We start from the raw sequence: 22,402 nt of genomic DNA, 5'->3' as shown, positions 1-22,402 counted from the left end.
AATGCAAAATAAAACAACTCCAACAAATTACATCAACCTAACATGTTGGCTAAAATGACAAAAAAAGAAAATGAAAAATGTCAAAGTAGAGGTGGGAAAAGTGGGACACTAATACACTGTTGGTGGAGTGAATGAATCATACCATTCTGGAAAGCTAATTGGAACTTTGCACAAACAGCTATGAACATGTGCATACTGTTTAATCCACCTGTGCCACTAGTAGGAATTGAGTGCTCTTTAAATGTTTGGTAGACTTCACTTATGAACTCTTCTGACTCTAGTAATTTTTCTTAGGGAGTTCATTGATAATGGCTCATTCAATTTCTTTTTCTGAAATGGGGTTATTTCCTCTTCTAGTAACCTGGACAATTTATATTGGTTTTTAGATATTCATCTAGTTCACTTAGATTGTCAGATTAATTAGTATACAACTGAATTATTACTTCTGAATCAGTACTGTAATTTACTCTTCATTGGTGATGAATTCACACTTTCCTTTTTTTGAAGCTGCCAATTTGGTTTTCTTCTGTCCTTTTTTTTCAAATTAGCCAAAGTTTTATTTATATTTTTTTCAGAAAAAAGAATTCTTAGTATTATTTATTAGTTCAATAGTCTTCTTTCTTTTAATTTTAGTATCTATCCTTGAATATGCAGAACTTCTAATCTGATATTTAAGTGGGGGATTTTTTAAATTTATTCTTTTTTTTTTTTAGGTTATGTGCTTTCTCAATTCCTTGATCTCCTCTTTCTCCATTTTATTAGTGTAAGAATTTAGAAATATAAAATTTACTCATAACTTTGGTTGTTTCCCATATGTTTTGATATATTGTCACATTATTATCATTTTCTTGAATGAAATCACTGATTATTTTTATCATTTGTTGTTTGACAACTCTTTCTTTAAAAATAGATTATTTAGTTTCCATTAAAATTTTATCCAATCTTTTTCCAGTCCTCTGTTTCATGTAATTTTTGTCCATCTGAAAATAAAGCACTATTTTCATACTTCCTGTTTTTGATTGTGAGGTTTTTATACCCAATATTTTTGTACCAATCCTTTCCATCCCAATTCAATTTTCTCCAGAAGCCTATCATATATAACTTTTCAAAAATTCTATTCATCTCACCTTCTCTTTTAATTTATTTTGTGGTTAGATTGGTCTACTTCTGAGAGAGGGAGTTTGAAGTCCCCTTCTAGTAGAGTTTTGCTGTCTATATCATACTATAACTCATTTTACTTCTCTAATAATCTAACTGCTCTACTACTTTGTGCTTACAATTTATATTGATATTACTTCATTGTCTCTACTATCATTTAGTGAGCTATAATTTTCTTCCTTGTCCCTTTTCGCTAAGTCTATTTTTGCTTTTACTTTGTATGAAATTGCTTCAGATGTATTTATAGAGAGCAACATACTGGCGCATTCTTGCTTTTATTCACTCTTCTTTATACTACCATTTTATGGGAGAGTTAATCCTAATCTCATTCACAGTTATGACTCCTAACTCTGTATCACCACCCCCATCTATCCTTTTCCACCTATTTGTATTTTTCTGTCATTGCATTGTATCCCTCTTCATCAGTATTTTGCTTCTGACAACCACCTTCATACATATACTTTGTCTTTTCTTTACCCTTTCTCTTCTCTTTCTCATTTCCCTTTCTATTTCTACATTTCCTTTAGCTCCCCTTCTATCAGCCCCTCCCTTGCCTTACTTTTCCATTTCTCCTCCTAAATCCCTATTTACTCTTTTAGCCTAATCTGATGAGAATAAGATTCAAGTCATTTTCAACATGTCCATTATTTTCCTATATGAAATAGGAAGTTTGTGCCTCTTGATGCAACACACATAATCTCAAATTACAGATGTTCTTTGTAGTTATCTGATATTTAGAAATGACTGCCTTCCAGATATCTTCCCACAGGAAAGCTCTTGAGCTGACTCCTCTTTAGTAGATTTGCTTCTCTGGTTCCATATCATTTATAGATTCTTAAATGTTCTTGATGAAATCTTTTACAAAACAAACCTAAGCACAATTTAACCTCTTAAACATTACTTCTTTTACAATTAGGTCATGTGATAATAATTAAATTAATTTAAACTCTGTGATTCATATTAATAATACAGTCTTAGAAAAGAAATATGAAATTAGTAACCCATAGTTCTTTTGAAATTTCAGGGAATTTCAGTCATTAAAATAATTCTTACTATTTCTTTCCTTTTTCTAAAGACTGTATCTGACATATGAACATTGTTTGAAGAAATGGACTGAAGAAACTTAGAAATTTATGAGAAACTCACTTGAATACAAGTTTTTCTAATTAATGATTTAAGTTTTTCCAAATTAGATATATGAACTAGGTTAAAATCATGTTTCAAAATTAGCATTGGCTATATTTCTAAGATGTAAGCTAAGAAACTATCATTTGACATATTTAAAAATTTCAAAAAAGATTGAGAAACTGAAGGCTAAGTAATGTAAAATGCCACTGAAGATAGAGAATTATTAAAATATTTTAACTCATACATGTAGGTGAATGCTCATATATTAAATATTGCTTTCTCAAAAATTTTACTCAGTTTTGTTTAATTATGCTTAACTTAACCCAATTACAATTACATTAAATATGGTCAGTTTCATTGATCTAGAAGACCAGGGCCAGGAGCCTCCCCATGTTTTCAATGAAGTTTCTGTGATTCCAGTTAAATACACTTCTTTCCATTCCTGTGGGATAAAGTGACTCTTTCCAGAACAAACACAGTAAAAGCATCCCAACTCCCAAGACTTGGGTGTCTGCAACAGACCTTCCCCATCACTGATTGAGGATTAAGTATATTCTCATACATCATGAGAATTGTAATTCTGTTAGAGAGAATGAATATACTTAGCCAGGGTACTCATGACTTGGTAGTGATTCTGATAGAATGATTAAAAAATAATATCTCCATAGTAATTTGGAATCACAACCAAAGAGCAATAAAAATTTGCATACCCTTTGATCCAGCAATACTGCTACTTGGTCTGTTCTCTGATGAGATCATGAATAAGGGTAAAAGCATCACCTGTACAAAATATTCTTAACAGCCCTGTTTGTGGTAGAAAAAACTGGAAATTGAGTGAATGTCCATCAACTAGAGAATGGCTGAAAAAATTATGGTATATGTACGTTATGGAACACTATTGTTCTATTAGAAACCAGGAGGGATGAGAATTAAGAGAAATCTGGAATGACTTGCATGAACTGATGCTGAGTGAGTTGAGCAGAACGAGCAGAACAGTGTACACCATAACAGCAATATGGGGGTGATGATCAATCTTAATGGACTAACTCATTTCATCAGTGCAACAATCAGGGGCAATTTTGGGGTTTCTGCGATCTAGAATACCATCTGTATACAGAGAAAGAATTGTGGAATTTCAACAAAGACCAAAGCTATTTATTACCTTTAATTTAATAAAAAAAGTTATTTTATTATCTAATCTTGCTATCTCTTATATTTTCTTTTTTTTTTCCCCCTTGACATGATTTCTCTCTCAACACATTCAATTTTGATCAATTTGTAGCATGGAAGCAATGTAATGACTATCAGACTGCCTTCTGTGAGGGTCTGGGGAGAGAGAGAAGCTAGATGAGGAGAAAAATTGTAAAACTCAAAAATAAATAAATAAATTAGAATTGCAAAAAATATCTCCTGAAAAATGGGGGGAGGATAAAAAGATGGAGGATGGAGGAAATTGAGTGAAATAAATTACATCACATGAAGAGGAAGAAAGGACCTATTGCAATAGAGGAGAAAAGGGAGAAGGTGAGAATCGGCCAAATCTTACTCTCATCACATATGACTCAAAAAAGGATTAACGCATACACACACACACACACACACACACACACACACACACACACACACACACATTCAGTTAAGTTTAAAAATGAATCTTACCTTTCAAGTATTGAAGAGGGGGAGAGGGAAGGGAATGAAAAGAGCAATTGATAAAAGGAAGGGAAGAAAGAAGGGCCAGTGGAATGGGTAAAGAAAGGGGAGGGGGGCTTGGGCATAAGGGGACAAACACTGAAAGAGGTGGTATTCAGAAGCAAAATAGTGGGAACAGGAATAAGGGGGGGAAAGGGTGAAAATACAGAGTAAATATAGCATGGGGGACAATAAAGTATAAGTAATTATAACTTTGAATTTGAATGGGATGAATTCTCCCATAAAACACAAATGAATAAAAGAATTGATTTAAAAATCAATTAACTAACCATGCAGCTAAAAAAGAGAAAGAACAAAATTAAAACAAACCCAATTTAGAAACAAATTAGAAATTTTAAAAATTAAAGGAGAAATAAAAAAATTGAAAGCAAGAAAAGGATTGAAGTAATAAATAAGAGCATGAGTTTGTTTTATGATAAAACTAATATAAGAGATAAAACTTTAATTTGATTAAAAAAAGAAAGAAGAAAACCAAATTACTAGCATCACAAATGAATGAAGTGAATTCATCACCAATGAGAAGGAAATTAAATTAATAATTCAGAACTATTTTACTCAACTGTATACCAATAAATTTGATAATCTAAGAGAAATGGATGAATATTTACAAAATATAAATGGCAAAAATCAAATGAAGAGGAAATTGAATATATAAATAATCTGATCTCCAAAAAAGAAATTCAACAGACCATCAAAGAACTCCCTCAGAAAAATATCCAGGGCCATATGGAGTCACAAATTAATTCTATCAAACATTTAAAGAACAATTGATTCCAATTCTACATGCAATCTTTGGAAAAATAGGTGAAGATGGAATTCTAACTTCATCTGTGCTTCCAATATAGTGTAGATATCTAAACCATGAAGAGTCAAAACAGAGAAAGGAAATTGTAGACCAATTTTCCTAGTGAACATAAGTGCAAAAATCTTAAATAAAATCTTAGCAAAATGATTACAAGTTGGATTATACACTATGACCAAGTTGGATTTATTCCAGGAATGGAGGATTAGTCCAATATTAGAAAACTGTCACTATAATTAACTTTATAAATAGCAAACCTAGGGGGCAGCTAGGTGGCACAGTAGATAGATAGATCATAGGCCCTGGAGTCAGGAGTACCTGAGTTTAAATCTGGCTTTAGGCCCTTAATAGTTACCTAGCTGTGTGACCTTTGGCAAGTCACTTATCCTCATTGCTTTGCAAAAAGAAAAAAAAATCCTAACAGAAACCATGTGATTATCTCAACAGTATTTTTTTGACCTTGTCAAAATACAGCACCCATTACTAGTAAAAATGTCAGAGAGCATAGGAAGAAATGGATTTTTCCTTAGAATGATAAGCAGTATCATTCTGAAACCAACAGCAAGCATTATTTACAATAGGGATAAGATTAGGGGTGAAATAATGATGCTGATTATCACCATTAATATTAGAAATATTAGCTTCATAAGAGAAGAAAAAGTAATTGAAGGAATTAGAATTGGGAAGGAAGAGACAAAACTCTCACTCTTTGCAGATGACATGATGGTATACCTAAAGAACCTGAAAAAATCATCTGAAAAACTACTGGAAATAATTAACAACTTTAGTAAAGTTGCAGGATATATATTAAATTTACATGCATGCTCAACATTTCTATATATAACTAACAAGATACATACATACATACATCAAGACATAGAAAGAGAAATCCCATTTAAAATAACTTCAAGAGGTGCAGAGCCATGATGGTGGCATGAAAACAGGAATTCCAGAAGACTTGTTCCCCCCAAAACTCTATCAAATTATAACTCTAGCCAAAATTTAGATGGACAGAACCCACAGAAAGACTGAGTGATACAATTTCTCAGTACAAGACAACTTAGAAGTTCTATATGAAAAGTCTGTTTCTCTGGGACAAGGGGTAGGAAAGAGTGACATTGCAGCTGCAGTACAGTGCATGTTGGCTGGAACAAATGAGCTTCAGCCTTCTACCAACAGCCTGGAGCTGTGGGTCCCTGGGACACCAGGGTCCATGGCATGGGGCACAGTTTTCAGACCTCTTGGACCAGGGTTCACTGAGGACAGCTTGAAGGGGAGGTGAAAAACTCTGCTATACCAGAGTGAGCAAAGAGTGGAGCACTGGATTCAGAGCAGCCCTGCAGTTGGAATCTACAGAGGGAATTGGCAAAATCACCCAGCACTTCCAGAGCTTCCAGTCCATAGACGGTTGGTGAGATGGGAGTGGGGGTGGGGACTGGAGAGGTCACTCTGCCCTCCCTGTGTCAGGACTCTGCTATAAGCCCAGTCTCACATTCAGGTTGCAGTTTGGACCCCCATACTATCATAGCCATGCAGGAACCCTTCTCACAGATCAAGGGCAGAGGGGCACACCTGTGGTCATCTATATACCAAAGCAGAGGCAAGGGAGCAGCCAGGGTCCTGCAAACAGCCAGAAAGAAACAATTTAAATACCAAGGAACCACAGTACCAATTACACAGGGCCTAGCTGAATCAAAGATAAGGGATGAAAGGTCCTGGAATGAGATATTCTGAATAGCAGGGGACCTGGGAATGCAGCCAAGAATCCACTGCCCAGCAAAGCTGAGCCTTCTCTTCCAGGGAAAAAGATGGACATTTAATGAAATGGAAGACTTCCAACATTTCTTGATTAAAAATCCAGAACTTAATAGAAAATTTGCACATCAAAGAGGAGGTTCAAGAGACACATGAAAAGGTAGAAAACAAACTGCTATAAGATAAGATGAAACTGACTATATCCTTGCCTGAGAGAAAGATTCTCATAATGACTGAGAATTTGTAACTCTATTAGAGGGAATATACTTAACCAGAAGTGATGGACACTCATGACTTTTCTGTGACTCAGATTGAGTGATTTAAAAATATTCTCCTTACTGTCCCACTCCTTTAAAAGGGGGGACAGTAAAGAAACAGGGGGATGGAGGAGATTTAATGGGGAAAATCTCATTACATTAAGAGGTACAAAAGACCTATTGTAATAGATGGGAAGAAAGGAGGAACTGAGAGCCATGTGAATCTTCCTCTCATCAGACTTGGCTTAAAGTTAACTTGCAAAATACTCAATTAAGTTAAGAAACTTATCTTACCATTTAAGTATTAAAATGAGAAAAGAGAATGGAGGGGACAGGGAGGGGGATAAACAGGGGAACTAACAGAAGAAAGGGAGATAAAAGGGGAAAAGGGAAAGGGGAAAGAAGGGGGAGGTGGTTGATATAGGAGAGCAAACACACTGAAAGGGGAGGTATTCAGGAACAAAATAATGTGGAATATAGATAAAGTGAGAAAAGGGGAAAATACCAACAGAAGGAAGAAAGCATGGAGGGTAATAAAGAGATAATGATTATTACTTTGAATGTGAATGGGATGAACTCTTCCTAAAAATGTAAGAAAATACCAGAGTGGATTCAAAACTAGAATCCTACAATATGCTGCTTACAAGAAACTCTCATTTGAAGCAGAGAGAAACATATGAAGGTAAAAGGTTGGAGCAAAATATATTTTGTTTCAGTTGAACAGCAAAAAAGCAGGGGTAGCAAATATTATCTCTGACAAAGCAGCTGCAAAAACAGATAGCATAAACAAGATAAGGAAGGAATATATGTCCTCCTAAAAAGGTGCCATAGACAATATTTTTAATACTGAATATGTATACACTCAATGGTATAGCATCCAAATTATTAGACCTACAGGAAGACACATACAGCAAAACTACTAGTTGGAGACTTCAATCTCTCACTCAGATTTAGACAAATCTAACCATAAAATAAACAAGAAGGAAGTTAAGAGATAAAAAGATTGTTAGAAAACCTAGATATGATAGACTTATGGAGGAAAAAGAATGGGGACAGAAAGGAATATGCTTTTATTTCTGCAGTATATGACACTTACACAAAAATGAACCATATACTAAGGCATAAAAACCTAATGATAAACTACAGAAAGGCAGATATAGTGAGTACATCTTACTCAGATCACAATGCAATCAAAGTCATATGCAATACAGGAAGAGGGAGATACAGACCTCAAACTAATTGGAAACCAAATAACCTTATTTTAAAAATGAGTGGATAAAAAACAAATTATAGAAAAAAATAATTATTACAAGATAATGACAATACTGAAGCAACATACTGAAACCTATGGTATTCACTCAAGGAAGTTATCAGTATATATTATATTCTTAAATGCTTATATAAATAAATTAGAGAAAGAGGAAATCAATGAACTAAATATGCAACTAAAACAATTAGAGAAAGAACAAATTAAAACCTCCCAAATAAATTCCAAATTAGTAATTATAAAAATTAAAGGAGAAATTAATAAAATCAAAAGCAAGAAACTATTGTACTGATGAATAAAACCAAAGGATGCTTTTATGAAAAAATAATAAAATTGATAAACCTCTGCTCAATTTGATTACAAAAAGAAAGAAGGAAACTAAATTACTAGCATCATAAATGAAAAAACTGAACTCACCACCAATGAGGTGGAAATTAAAGTAAAAGTTCTGAATTATTTTGTCAAACTCTATGCCAATAAATTTGGCAATCTAAGTGAAGTGGATGAATATATACAAAGATATAAGTTGCACAGGTAAAGTGAAGAGGAAATTGAAACTAAACAACCCCATCTCAGAAAAAGAAATTCAATAAGCCATTGTTGAACTCCCTAAGAAAAAATCTTCAGGGCCAGATGGATTCACAAATGAATTCTATCAAACATTTAAGGAACAATTGGTTCCAATTCTATATAAACTCCTCGGAAAAATAGGTGAAGACAGGACTCTGCCTAACTCTTTTTATGACACCAATATGGTGCTGATACTTAAAACAGGATGAGTTAAAATAGAGAAAGAAAATTATAGACCTATCTCCCTAATGAATATAGATATCAAAATCTTAAATAAAATCTTAGCAAATCAATTACAAAATGTTATCACTAGGATAATACACTACAGTTAAGTAAGATTTATTCCAGGGATGCAGGGTTAGTTCACTATTAGGCAAATTGTTAGTATATTTAATTATATCAAAAACAAACCTATAAGAAATCATATGATTCTATCAATAGATGCTGAAAAATCTTTTGACAAAATACAGCACACATTCCTCCTAAAAACACTAGAGTGTGGGAATAAATGGTTTGATCCTTAGAATAATTAGCAGTATCTATCTGAAACCATCAACAAGCATTATATGCATTGGGGTTATGCTTGAGGCATTCACAATAAGATCAGGGGTGAAACAAGGATACCTATTATCATCACTACTATTCAATATCATATTAGAAATGTTAGCTTCTGCAACTGAGCAGAAAAAGAAATTGAAGTAATTAGAATTGGGAAGGAACAGACAAAATTCTCACACTTTGCAGATGACATGATGGTTTACCTAGAGAATTCCAAGAAATCATACAAAAAACCACTGGAAGCAATTAGCAACATTAGCAAAGTTGCAGATAAACCCTCATAAATCCACAACACTTCTATATATGACTAGCAATACACAGCAGAAAGAGCTAGAAAGAGAAATCCCATTCAAAGTAACCTAAGACAATATAAAACACTTGGGAGTCTATTTGCCAATGCAGACTCAGAAACTTTTTCAAAACAATTATAAAACAATTCTCACACAAATTAAGTCAGATTTAAATAACTGGGAAAACATCAACTGCTCATGGATAGGCCAAACTAACATAATAAAAATGACAATTCTTGATCTTGTTACCTCTTAGAATTCTTGTCTCTTCTCTAAGGATATGATTTCTCTCTCATCACACCCAATCTGGATCAAGGTACAACATGGAAACAAAGTAAAGACTGACAGATCGCTTTCCATGGGAAGGTGGGAGGAGGGAAGTGAGATTGGGAGGGGGGGATTGTAAAACTCAAATATCTTTAATAAAAAATAATTTTAAAAAATGACAATTCTACCACAACTAAATTACCAATCAAAAATCGAAAAAAATACTTTATTGAGCTCGAAAAAGTTTTAAGCAAATTCATATGGAGAAATAAAACGTCAATAATTTCTAAGGATTAAATGAAAAAAAAGTGAAAAAAGAAGGTGGCTTAGCATCTACCTGATCTAAAATTGTATTATGAAGCATCAGCCATTCAAACTGTCTGGTATTGGCAAAGAAAGAGAGTGGTAGATTAGTGGAATAAATTAGGTGCAATAGCAGAAAATGACTATAGTAAACTTCTGTTTGATAAAGCCAGCATCCAGCTATTGAGATAAAAACTCTCTCTTTTCGATAAAAACTCTTAGGAAAATTGGAAGTTAATATGAAAGAAATTTAGATTAGACCAACACCACACATTCTATACCAAGATAAGATCAAAATTGATAAATTATTATGATCTAACTTGAAGATCAAGGTGTAGTTTACCTGTCAGATCTATGGAAAAGGAAGCAGTTTATGATCAAGGAAGAGATGGAGAACATTATTTAAAAAACTAAATAATTTTGATTGCATTAAATTAAAAATCTTTTGCACAGATAAAACCACTTTAACCAAGATCAAAAGAAATGAAGTAAATTGGGAAACATTTTTTACAACAAATATTTCTGAAAAAGGATTCATTTCTAAAATATACAGATAACTGAGTCAAATTTTTTTTAAAAAATGAGCTATTCCCCAATTGACAAATGTTCAAACGGTATACAAAGGCAATTTACAGATGTGGAAATCAAAATGATCTGTAGTCACATGAAAAATTGCTCTAAATCATTACTTATAAGAGAAATGAGAATTAAAGCATCTCTGAAGTACCACCTCATACCTCTCAGACTGGTCAATATGACCAGAAAGGACAATGATCAATGTTGGAATGGATGTTGTAAATCTGGGACATGAATGCATTTTTAGTGGAGATATGAACTCTTCTAACCTTTCTGGAGAAAAATCTGGAATTATGCCCAAGGACAACAAAACTGTGCATACCTTTTGATTCAGCAATACTGCTACTGGATCTATATCCTGAAGAGATGACGATAAAGGGTAAAACCATGATGTGTACAAAAATGTTTATAGTAGCCCTGTTTGTGGTGGCAAAGAATTGAAAATTGAGTATATGCCCTTCAATTGGGGAATGGCTTAAAAAACTGTGTTATATGTATGTCATGGAACACTATTGTTCTATTAGAAACCAAGAGGGATAGGAATTCAGGGAAGCTTGGAGGGATTTGCATGAACTGATGCTGAACAAGATGAGCAGAATCAGAAAAAACATTGTAAACCCTAACAGCAACATGGGGTAATGATCAACCTTAATTGACTTGTTCATTCCTTCAGTGCTCTATCTGCAGTGGAGAAAACCATCTGTATCCAGAGAAAGAATTTTGGACTTTAAATAAAGACTAAAAATTATTACCTTCAATTTAGAAAATAAACAAAAAAAATTATCTTATGTAATTTTGTGATCTCTCATATTTTATTTTTCATCCTTAAGGATATGATTTCTCTTTCATCACATTCAACTGAGATCAATGTATACCATGGAAACAATGTAAAGACTAACAGAATGCATTCTGTGGAGCATGGGGGGAGGAAAGCAAGAATGGGGGGGGGAAACTTGTAAAACTCAAATTAATAAAATCTTTCTAAAGGAAAAAATAAGGAGCATATGCAGACAAGTCACAGGAGGGAGTTCAATATAATGATATAATATGTGTATAAAATGGAGTGAATGGGTGAAAAGGAAAGAACTGGGAGGAATAAAATAGAGAGGAATAAAGGGCTAATGTATTTCACATAAAAGAGTCAAGAAAAGCCTTTTTCAATGGAGTAGAATGGTGGTAGTTGATGGGGAATGTCTGAGCCTTCATTTTCATCACAAATGGCTCAGAGAGGAAATGACACACATACTTAATAGGGTGTAGAATTCTATCTTACCTTAGAGAAAAATGAAAGGAAAGTGATGGGATAATGGGGAATGGGGGGAGTGGAGGGGGAGTAGGTGATAGAAGAGAGGGAAAATCTTGGAGAAAGTACTCAAATGCAACACACTTCATATTGAGAAACAAAATCAAGAATATCAAAGTATGTAATGAAAAAATGCAAAAAAAAGTGACTTAGACTTACCAAATCTAAAAGTATATTTTAAAGCATCAGTCATCAAAATTGTGTGGTACTGGCAAAGAAATAGAGTTGTGGATCTGTGGAAAAGACTAGGTAAATAAAAGAGACAGGAGGAAATGATCATAGTAATCTGCTGTTTGATAAACCTGAAGAGTCCAGCTTCTGAGATAAGAACTCACTCTTCAAAAACCAAAAGCTGTTGGGAAAATTGGAATATAGAATGGAAGTAACTTGGATTAGAATAACATCTCATCCCCTTTACCAAGATAATATTAAAATAGGTGCAGGATTTAGACATAAAAGAAAATTGAAACAAACAAGGGGAACAAGGAATAGTTTACCTTTAAGATCATTGGAAAGGGGAAAAATTCATAACCAAGAAAAAAAATATAGAACATCATTAAGAACAAACTGGATAATTTTGATTATATTTAATTAAAAAGCTTTTGCACAAACCAAACCACTATAACCAAGATCAAAAGAAATGTAGTAAATTGGGAAACAATTTTTACAATTGGTGTTTCTGACATAGGACTCATTTCTAAAATATATAGAGAACTGATCAAATTTTTTAAAAAAGCCATTTCCTAATTGTCAAATGGTCAAAGGATATGCAAAAGCAATTTGTAAATGAGGAAATAAAACCTATCTATAGTCATATGAAAAATTTCTCTAAATCATTACTGATTAGAGAAATACAAATTAGAGCATCTCTGAGGTACCACTTCACACCTCCCAGATTGGACCATATGATCATGAAGGGGAATGATCAATATTGGAAGGGATGTGCAAAATTTGGGACACTAATGCATTGTTGGTGGAGCTGTGAACTGATCCAACCTTTCTGGAGAGTTATTTGCATACCCTTTGATCCAGCAGTACTTCTAGTGGGTCTATATCCTGAAGAGATCATGAAAAATGATAAAGCATTACTTGTACAAAAGTATTCATAGCAGCTCTGTTTGTGGTAGCAAAGAATTCGAAATCAAGGGGAAGTCCATCAATTGGGTAATAACTGACCAAATTGTGGTATATGCATTTTATGGAACACTCTATTAAAAACCAGGAGGGATGGAATTTCAGGGAATCTTCGAAAAACTTGCATGAATAATGCTGACCAAGATGAGCAGAACCAGTGGAACATTATACACCTAATGGCAGCATGAGTGTGATGGACCTTAATGGACCTGCTTATTCCATCAGTGCAATATTCAGGAACAATTTTAGGGTATCTGTGATGGAGAATATCATCTGTATCCAGAAAAAGAATTGTGGGATTTAAGCACATACCAAAGACTATTACTTTCAATTTTTAAAAATTTGTCTTATGTACTACATTATTTTACTATCTCTAAGGTTCTATTTCCTCCTGAAGCATATGTTTTTCTCTTACCACATTCAATTATGATCAATGCATAGCATGGGAACAGTGTAAAGATTATAATATTACCTTCTGTGGGTGGGTGGGGGGAGAGAAGGGAGGTTGGAAAAGAAATATAATATTTATATAATAAAAAATTAATCCTGATTAATTCATCCATTAGGCAGCAGGGAGACTGATAAGCATATGATCCACACATTAAAGAATTGGTAAAGAAAGACTTTTGATAAGAAGAAAATTCCCAAAGAAATTTTCTTCCAAGATGACACCAGTGATAACAAAAGACTCAGAGAAATATGCCAGACAAATTCTGTATGAAGAACAGTGCACATCAATAACATGCTCTGTGAACATATATTAATTCCAAATTAAACAATACCTAAATAAAATTTTAAGTCCTTTTATGGTAACATAGGATAGTCTACATGCTACTAACCTTTAAGAGAAATGTATGAACTGAAATTCTGATCAATGTTGCTAAATAGTAGATGTAAATACTAGCTTCACAATTGTTTGCATCATTATCTAGTTATTCTAATGCCATTTTGAGATTTTTCAAGGACCTTGTCTTATATAGGTATACATAATCACCAGAAGGCAAATGAAAAGTCCAAATGCTCATCTGTCAGTTGTAGGATTAAGAAAAGTATTATAATTTTTGATTTAGTAGCCAAGATTATGAGAACTTTCATGGCTATCACAGGAACTCGGAAGTATTACTGCCTTAGTCAATTAAATACAGATTTATCATCTTTTTTTCCTGACAATCTACCAGGATTATAGTAATTTTCCATAAAATAAAAAGGGGAAAATATTCCCATAACTTGATGATAATTATAGGAGGATTTATAAAGATAATAAATTGCATTTCTGGGCTTAAGATCAATCAGGTAGGAAAATTTATCATTCAATATTATACTGGGGAAAATCAAGTTAGAAGAGTCCTAGCTTAGGAGAGCCAAGAGCTCCCTGGAAACAGCTGCAAATCCCTCAGAAGCTTGGGATTTCCAGGAAAGATGGCAGAGAGAAGATAGGCACTGTGTTAATCTCTTGATATTCCCTCATAAATAATATGAAACAAACCTCTTAACAGGCTCAAGAAACACAAGAAAAGATAAAAAGGGTATAAGAAAAAAAGCTTCTATCCAATAAGATGAAACTAGCTATAGCCCCACCTAGGAGAAAGATTCTGATAACTCTTGAAAACTGAAAAATTATTGGAGAGAATATACTTAACCAGAAGTGATGGACACATGACTTTTTTTGTGACTCTGAATGATTTAAAAGCAATACTTACATAAAAAGGGAGACAAAAAGAAGTTGGGAGAATGGAGGAGACTGAATGGGGTAAGGTTCATTTCATTATAAGAGGTGTAAAATAGCCTATTGTAGTAGGGTGGAAGAAGGGAGTAGGTGAGAAGCACCTGAATGTTCCTCTCATCAGACTTGGCTTAAAGTTAACTTGCACACATACCCACTCAGTTAAGAAGCTTATTTTACAATTCAAGTATTAAAAGGGGGAAAGGGGAGGGGGGGGACAGGCAGGGGGAGAAAAAAGGGAACTAACAGAAGGAAGAGAAGGAAGAAGGAGAAAAGGGGAAAGGGAAAGAAAGGGGAGGGTGTTTGTTACACCATGATTCATTGCATCATATTTTCCCCAATGTTATGATTGCACATTTTGTTACTTTATATTTCAGGGTTAGGAGATATAGATAAACATCAGAAAAAGAACACAGGTTACAGGCCAAATTCTAACTCTCCATATAGAATTATCTAGTTTCACTTTTGCACTGATAAATTATTTCCCAGCAAAAATGCAAAAAGTGTCAAAGTAGAAAGTTAAGGAAGATAAATAAGAATGTTCTTTTTTAATTTATTAAGCAGACAAGAAACACAAGCCCACCAATCTAGATATGATATAAAACAGAGACAGACTGAAAGAAGACAAAATTCTAAATAACCTAATGAGATTAAATCACATCATTACATCTGCTGATATTTAGATGTGCTTCTGTACTTCCCTGACTAATAATAAGAAATGTAGATGGAATAGGAGAATGGGAATTACTAAATAAATTCAATGGTCAATGACTGAATCCTTTCCTCTAGCTCAAAAGTTAATATAAATTCATATATATATATATATATATATATACATATAAATATATACATACATATAAATATATATATATATATATATACTAATAACCTTACTGCTGTTGAAAAATATAGACTTTTAGACAATGATGCGATTTCCCCCTTTATATCTCTTAATTGCTCTGATTCCATGCAGCCACCTACCCACCCATTCCTCCTCACACACCCCCAAAAAGAAAAAAAATCCAAAGGAAAGAAATTTTTTAGAAAGATTTTATTTAATATGAGTTTTACAATTCTCCCCTAATCTTGCTTCCCTCCCCCCACCCCCCCAGTGAAGTAAATCTGTAAGTCTTTAACATTGGTTTCCATGGTATACATTGATCTAAGTTGAATGTGATGAAAGAGAAATCATATCCTTAAGGAAGAAAAGTAAGGTATAAGAGATAGCAAAATTATTTAATAAGTTTTTTTCCTAATTAAATGTCTCTGAAATTGTCCCTGATTTTTGCACTGATGGAATAAGCAAGTGCATCACAGTTGATCATGACTCCCATATTGCTGTTAGGATGTACAGTGTTTTTCTGGTTCTGCTCATCTCACTCAGTATCAGTTCATGCAAATTCTTCCAGGTTTCCCTTAATTCCCATCCCCCCTGATTTCTAATACAACAATAGTGTTCCATCACATACATAAGCCACAGTTTGTTAAGCCATTCCCCAATTGAAGGACATTTACTTAATTTCCAATTCTTTGCCACCACAAACAGTGCTACTATGAATATTTTTGTACAAGTGATGTTTTGACCCCTTTTGGTATTGCTGGATCAATGGGTATGCACATTTTTGTAGCCCTTCAGATGTAGTTCCAAATTGCTCTCCAGAAGGTTGGATGAGTTCCCAGCTCCAAAAATTAAAGTACCAGATTTCCCACATACCTTTCCAACATCAATCCTTGTCCTTTCTGGTCATATTGGTCAGTCTAAGAGGTGTGAGGTGGTACCACAGGGATACTTTAATTTGCATGTCACTAATAAGAAATAATTTAGAGCAATTTTTTCACATGACTATGGATTGCTTTGATTTCACAATCTGTAAATTGCCTTTGCATATCCTTTGATCATTAGTCAATTTGGGGAATGACTTTTTTTGAAAATTTGACTCAGTTCTTTGTATATTTTATAAATGAGTCATTTGCCAGAAATAATAGTTGTAAAAACTGTTTCCCAATTTACATTTCTTTTGATCTTAGTTACAGTGGTTTTGTCTGTGCAAAAGGTTTTTAATTTAATATAATCAAAATTATCTGGTTGGTTTTTAATGATACTCTCTATAGTCATAACCTGCATCCCTTTCCATAGAGCTGACAGGTAAACTACTCCTTTATCTTCTACTTTGCTTATAATGTTGTTTTTTATGATTAGATCCTGAATCCACTTTGATATTTCTTGGTATATGTTATGAGGTATTTGTCTAATCTAAGTTTCTTCTATACTAGCATGCAATTTTCCCAACAGTTTTTTTTTTTATCAAAGAGAGAATTTTTATCCCAATTGCTGGACTCTGGGTTTATCAAACAGCACATTACTATAATTACTTCCTGCTATTGCACCTAGTCTATTCCACTGGTCCACCACTCTATTTCTTAGCCAATACCAGACAGTTTTGATGAATGATGCATTATAGTATAATTTTAGATCTGGTAGATGCCAAGCCACCTTCTTTTGCACTTTTTTTCATTGAATCCTTGGAAATTCTTGACTTTTTATTCCTTGATATGAATTTGCTTTCAAATGTTTCTAACTCATTAAAATTTTTTTTTTGAATTTTGAATGGTAGGACACTATACTGTTAGTTTAGTTTTGGTAGAATTGCCATTTTTAATATATTACTTGACCTATCCATGAGCAGTTGTTTTTTGCCCAGTTATTTAAATCTGATTTTATTTCTATGAGAAGTGTTTTGTAATTGTTTTAAAAAGTCTTTGAATCTGCCTTGGCAGGTAGACTCCCAGGTATTTTATATTGCCTGAGATTACTTTGAATGGGGTTTCTCTTTCTTGATTTTTCTGTTGTATCTTCCTAGTTGTCTATAGAAATTTTGAGGATTTATGAGGGTTTATTTTACATCTTGAAATTTTACTAAAGTTGCTAATTATTTCTAGTAGTTTTTACATGATTTTTTGGGATTCTCTAGGTATATATTTATAACATCATATCATCTGCAAAGAGTGAGAGTTTTGTCTCTTCCTTCCCAAATCTATTTCCTTCAATTTCTTTTTCATCTCATTGCTGAAGCTAACATTTTTAATACTATATTGAATAGTGGTGGTGATAATAGGTATCCTTGTTGTAGCCCTGATCTTATTGAGAGTGCCTCTAATTTGTCCCCATTAGAAATAATTCATGTTGATGGCTTCAGATAGTTACTGCTTATTATACTAAGGAGCAATCCATTTATTTCTATGCTCTCTTGTGTTTTTATTAGGAATGAGGGCTGTATTGTGTCAAAGATTTTTCAGCATCTATTGATATAATCATATGATTTATAAGTGTTTTTTACTGATAAAGTTAATTAAACTATCATTTCTCCTAATATTGAACCAAACCTGCATTCCTGGGATAAATCCAGTCACAGTGTATCATCCTAATGATAACTTTCTGCAATTGTTTCATTAAGATATTAATTACACTTTTTGCACCTATATTTATCAGGGAGATAGGTCTATATTTATTTTCTGTTTTGTCTCTTCATGGTTAGATATAAGCACCATATTGGTGTCATACAAAGAGTTAGGTAGAGTTCTATCTTCACCTATTTTTTCCAAAGATACAGAATTGGAACCAATTGTTCCATACATGTTTGATAGAATTCAACTGTGAATCCATCTGGCCCTGGAGATATTTTCTTAGGGTTTTCAATAGTGGATTGCTGAATTTCTTTTTTTCTGAGATTAGGGTTGTTTGGGTATTTAATTACCTCTTCAATTAACCTGGGCAGTTTAAATTTTTGTAAATATTCATCCATTTCATTTATATTATCAAATTTATTGGAATAGAGTTGGGCAAAATAATTCCAAATTATTACTTTAATTTCCTCCTTGTTTGGTGGTTAGCTCACCTTTTTCATTCATGATGCCAGCAATTTGGTTTTCTTCTTCCTTTTTTTTAATCAAATTGACCAGAAATTTATCAGTCTTATTGTTTTTTTTCATAAAGGCAACTCTTGATTTTGATTATTACTTCAATAGTTTTCTCACTTTCAATTATATTGATTTCTCCTTTAATTTTTAATTTGGTATTTAATTGGAGGGATTTTAATTAATCTCCCTCTACCAATATTGTATATGATTTTTATTGCATTATGGTCTGAGAAAGACATATTTACTATTTCTACCTTTCTGCAGTTGAACATTTTGAATTTATGCCCTAGTACATGGTCAATTTTTGTGTAAGTGCCATATACTGAAGAAGAAAAAAAGTATATTCCTTTCTATCCCCATTTACTTTCCTCCAGAAGTCTATCATATCTAGGTTTTCTAACCATTTGTTTACCTCCTTAACCTCCTTCTTGTTTATTTTATGATTCGTTTTATCTAAATCTGAGAGCAGGAGGTTGAGGTCTCCCACTAGTAGAGTTTTGCTGTCTATTTCTTCCTGTAGCCCTTCCAACTTTTCCTCCAAGAATTTGGATGCCATACCATTGGGTACATTCATATTTAGTATTGAAATTACTTCATTGTCTATGGTATGTTTTAGGAGGATATAGTTTCCTTCCTTATCTCTTTGAATGCTATCTATTTTTGCAAGTGCTTTGTCCAAGAAAAGGATTACTACCCTTGCTTTTTTCACTTCAGCTGAAGAAAATATATTTTGCTCCAACCTTTTACCTTTACTCTATATGTATCTCTCTACTTCAAATGTGTTTCAATAGAGCAGCATATTTTAGGATTCTGGCTTTTAATCCACTCTGCTATTCACTTTCATTTTAAGGGAGAATTCATCCCATTCACATTCAAAGTATAATTACTAACCCTTTATTGCTCTCCATGCTATCTTCCCTCTATTTGTATTTCTGCCTTTTTTCACTTTATCCATATTGCCTAGTAATTTGTTTCTGAATACTGCCCCCTTCAGTGGGTTTTCCCTCCTATGTCAATCCTTCTACCCTTTCTTTCCCTTTTCCCTTTTCTCTTTATTACTGCACTTCCTTCTATTAGTTCCCCCTTTTCCTCCCTCTTCCCATTTTCCCCTCACCTTTTTCCTTTTTAATACTTGAAATGTAAGATAAATTTCTTCAGTTAACTGAGTGTGTGTATAAATTAAGTTTAAGATGAGTCTGATGAGAGGAAGATTCAGGTGATTCTCACCTCCTCCCTTCATCCCCTCTATTACAATAGGTCTTTTGTACCTCTTAATATAATGCTATTTATCCAACTAAGTATTTTCCTCCCTCCCCTCTTATCATTGTCCCCTTTTTTAGGGAAGTATTGTTTTTAAATCATTGTATCTTAGTCATAAGTTTCCATCATTTCTTGCTAAGTATATTCTTTCTAATAGAGTTACAATTCTTGAGCATTTTTAGAGTCTTTCTCCCAGGATATAGGGATATAGCCAGTTTCATTTTATTGGATAGCAGTTTTGTTTTTTCCTTTACCCTTTTTTTTGCTGTTTTCTTTACCCTTTCATGTGTCTCTTGAGCCTTCTGTTTGATGTCTAAATTTTCTATTTAGGTCTGGACTTTTCATCAGGAAATTTTGGAAGTCTTGCATTTCAGTAAATGTCCATCTTTTCCCCTGGAAGAGAAGGCTAAATTTTGCTGGGTAGAGCATTATTGGCTGCATTCCAAACTACCTTACTCTTCAGAATATCTCATTCCAGGCCCTTTGATACATTAATGTTGATACAGACAAGTCCTGTGTAATCTTTGCTGTGGTTCCTTGGTATCTAAATTGTTTTTTTTTTCCTGGCTGCTTGGAGGATTTTCTCTTTTTAACTGATAGTTCTGGAAATTGGCCACAATATTCCTTGGTGTTTCCATTGTATGATCTCTTTCCAGAGGGGATCGATGGATTCTTTCAATAACTATTTTGCCCAGTAGTTCCATGATATCAGGACATTTTTCCATCACTAAATCCGGTAACATTAAGTCCAGGCTGTTTTATTCTTCAATGTTTTCAGGAAGATGATTAATTCTCGGTTGTCCCTTCTTGTTCTATTCTTGATGTCAATGGTTATGCTGATAAGGTATTTTACATTTTCTTCTATTTTTCTGATGTTTTGGTTTTGTTTAACACTCTTTTTCTCTCTCATAAAGTCATTAGTTTCCACAAACTCCCTTCTATTTTTTAGAGAAGAATTTTCTTCATTTGCCCTTTTCAACTCCTTTTCCAAATGGTCTTTTCTATTTTTGTAAGAGTTTTCCATTTGACCAGGTGAGGTTTTGAGAGAATTATTTTATTTTTCCATCTGCACAATTGAGGATATGAGAGAATTATTTTTATTTTGTATTACTTGAATTGTATTTTCCAAGGATTTGTTTCCTTGTTTCAAAGTGTTAATTTTCTCTCCCAAACTTTCCAAATGATTTTTAAACTCTTTCCTGATTTCTTCGAGGAAGTCATTCTGTGATGGGGTTCAGATCATATTCTCCTCAGAGGTTCTAGGTCTCTTGAGTTAGGGTCTTTTCTTCTAGGAATTTTTCTATGACCCCTCAATATTGCTGGCCTTTCTTCATTTTCCTAAGACCTTGGGTTGGGGAGAGGCTGGTTCACAGAGGTTTGGGGATCCGTACAGGCTTTACTCACTGGGTTTAGTAACTTCATGTGTACCATCCTGTAGGGTACATTGGTTGCTTTTTCTGGAGTAACTGTGACCTTTATTTGAGGCCCTCTCCCTTTGCCTGGAGGCAGTGGTGAAAGCTAATGAAAACTTTTATCTTTGAACTATGATTGGTTTTGCCCTAGGGAAGAGTAATTACAATGTATTTAGAACTGAGGGAACTTTGCTGTTCACACCTGAACCTAGGGAAGAGGTAGGGTGTAATTGTGTTTGTTCTGGGAAGAAGCTTCATCTGAAAGGAACATATGGACCCCAAGTTCCTAGGGAGCAAAGGTGCCCAGGGATCAATGTCTGCAACTCTCCCACATTGGAACTCACCCTCCAACCCTGCCAGAAAGCTCCAGATAGTCAGTGCCACCACCAATGCCTCTACTCCCCAGTTGGCCCCCATGCCTTCCATAGATCAGGTCATTCCTGCTTTCAGGCTCTCGGGCTCTCACACTGTCCTGTACTCCTGGAAGTGTCCACCCTCTGTGCCTAGGCTCACCCATGAACCTGGAAGGAAAACCTTTAGGTAGATGTTCTTCTCCTAGCTTCTCTTTCTGGGTTTTGTTGCTCATATTTGTGTTAACAATTTTTTTTCATATCATTTATGAGGGAAGATCAGAATAATGCCTATCTTCTCTCTGCTATCTTGTCCAGAACTCCTTAAGAGTAAATTTTTTTTTAAAGACATTTTAGCTAATAGAAGAATTAATCATCCATATGCTAATTTAAAATGAAACTTTAATGAAATAATGCATCTCATTTGAAAATGTTCCAAGTGGATACTAACTTTTTTCTTTTCTTCCTTAATTGACACCTGGACTTACGTTCATGAAAGACTTAAGGTATGGAATTTCTCCTTAATTAACCACAGCTGTTATTCAATGGATATTTTGCTTTCTTATTTTATCTTTGGAAATTAGAATGACTTCTGACTACTTTTTCAGTATGACTGCTTAATCCACTTAAGCTTTCTCATTGTTTAATTGTGGCATTAAGA

The 22,402-nt window shown here is 33.7% G+C and overlaps 1 pseudogene; it reads right to left on the bottom strand.

Moving 5' to 3' along the window:
• Positions 1-21,977, bottom strand: part of LOC141520758 (ras-related protein Rab-2A-like) — a 32,735-nt pseudogene extending 10,758 nt beyond the window's left edge.
• Between the last annotated feature and the right edge of the window lie 425 nt (positions 21,978-22,402).

The sequence above is a fragment of the Macrotis lagotis genome, chromosome 1 (assembly GCF_037893015.1).
Source record: "Macrotis lagotis isolate mMagLag1 chromosome 1, bilby.v1.9.chrom.fasta, whole genome shotgun sequence".
NCBI lineage: Eukaryota > Metazoa > Chordata > Mammalia > Peramelemorphia > Peramelidae > Macrotis > Macrotis lagotis.
The sequence above is the reverse complement of the archived record's forward strand: the minus strand, read 5'-3'. Positions and strand labels throughout refer to the sequence as shown.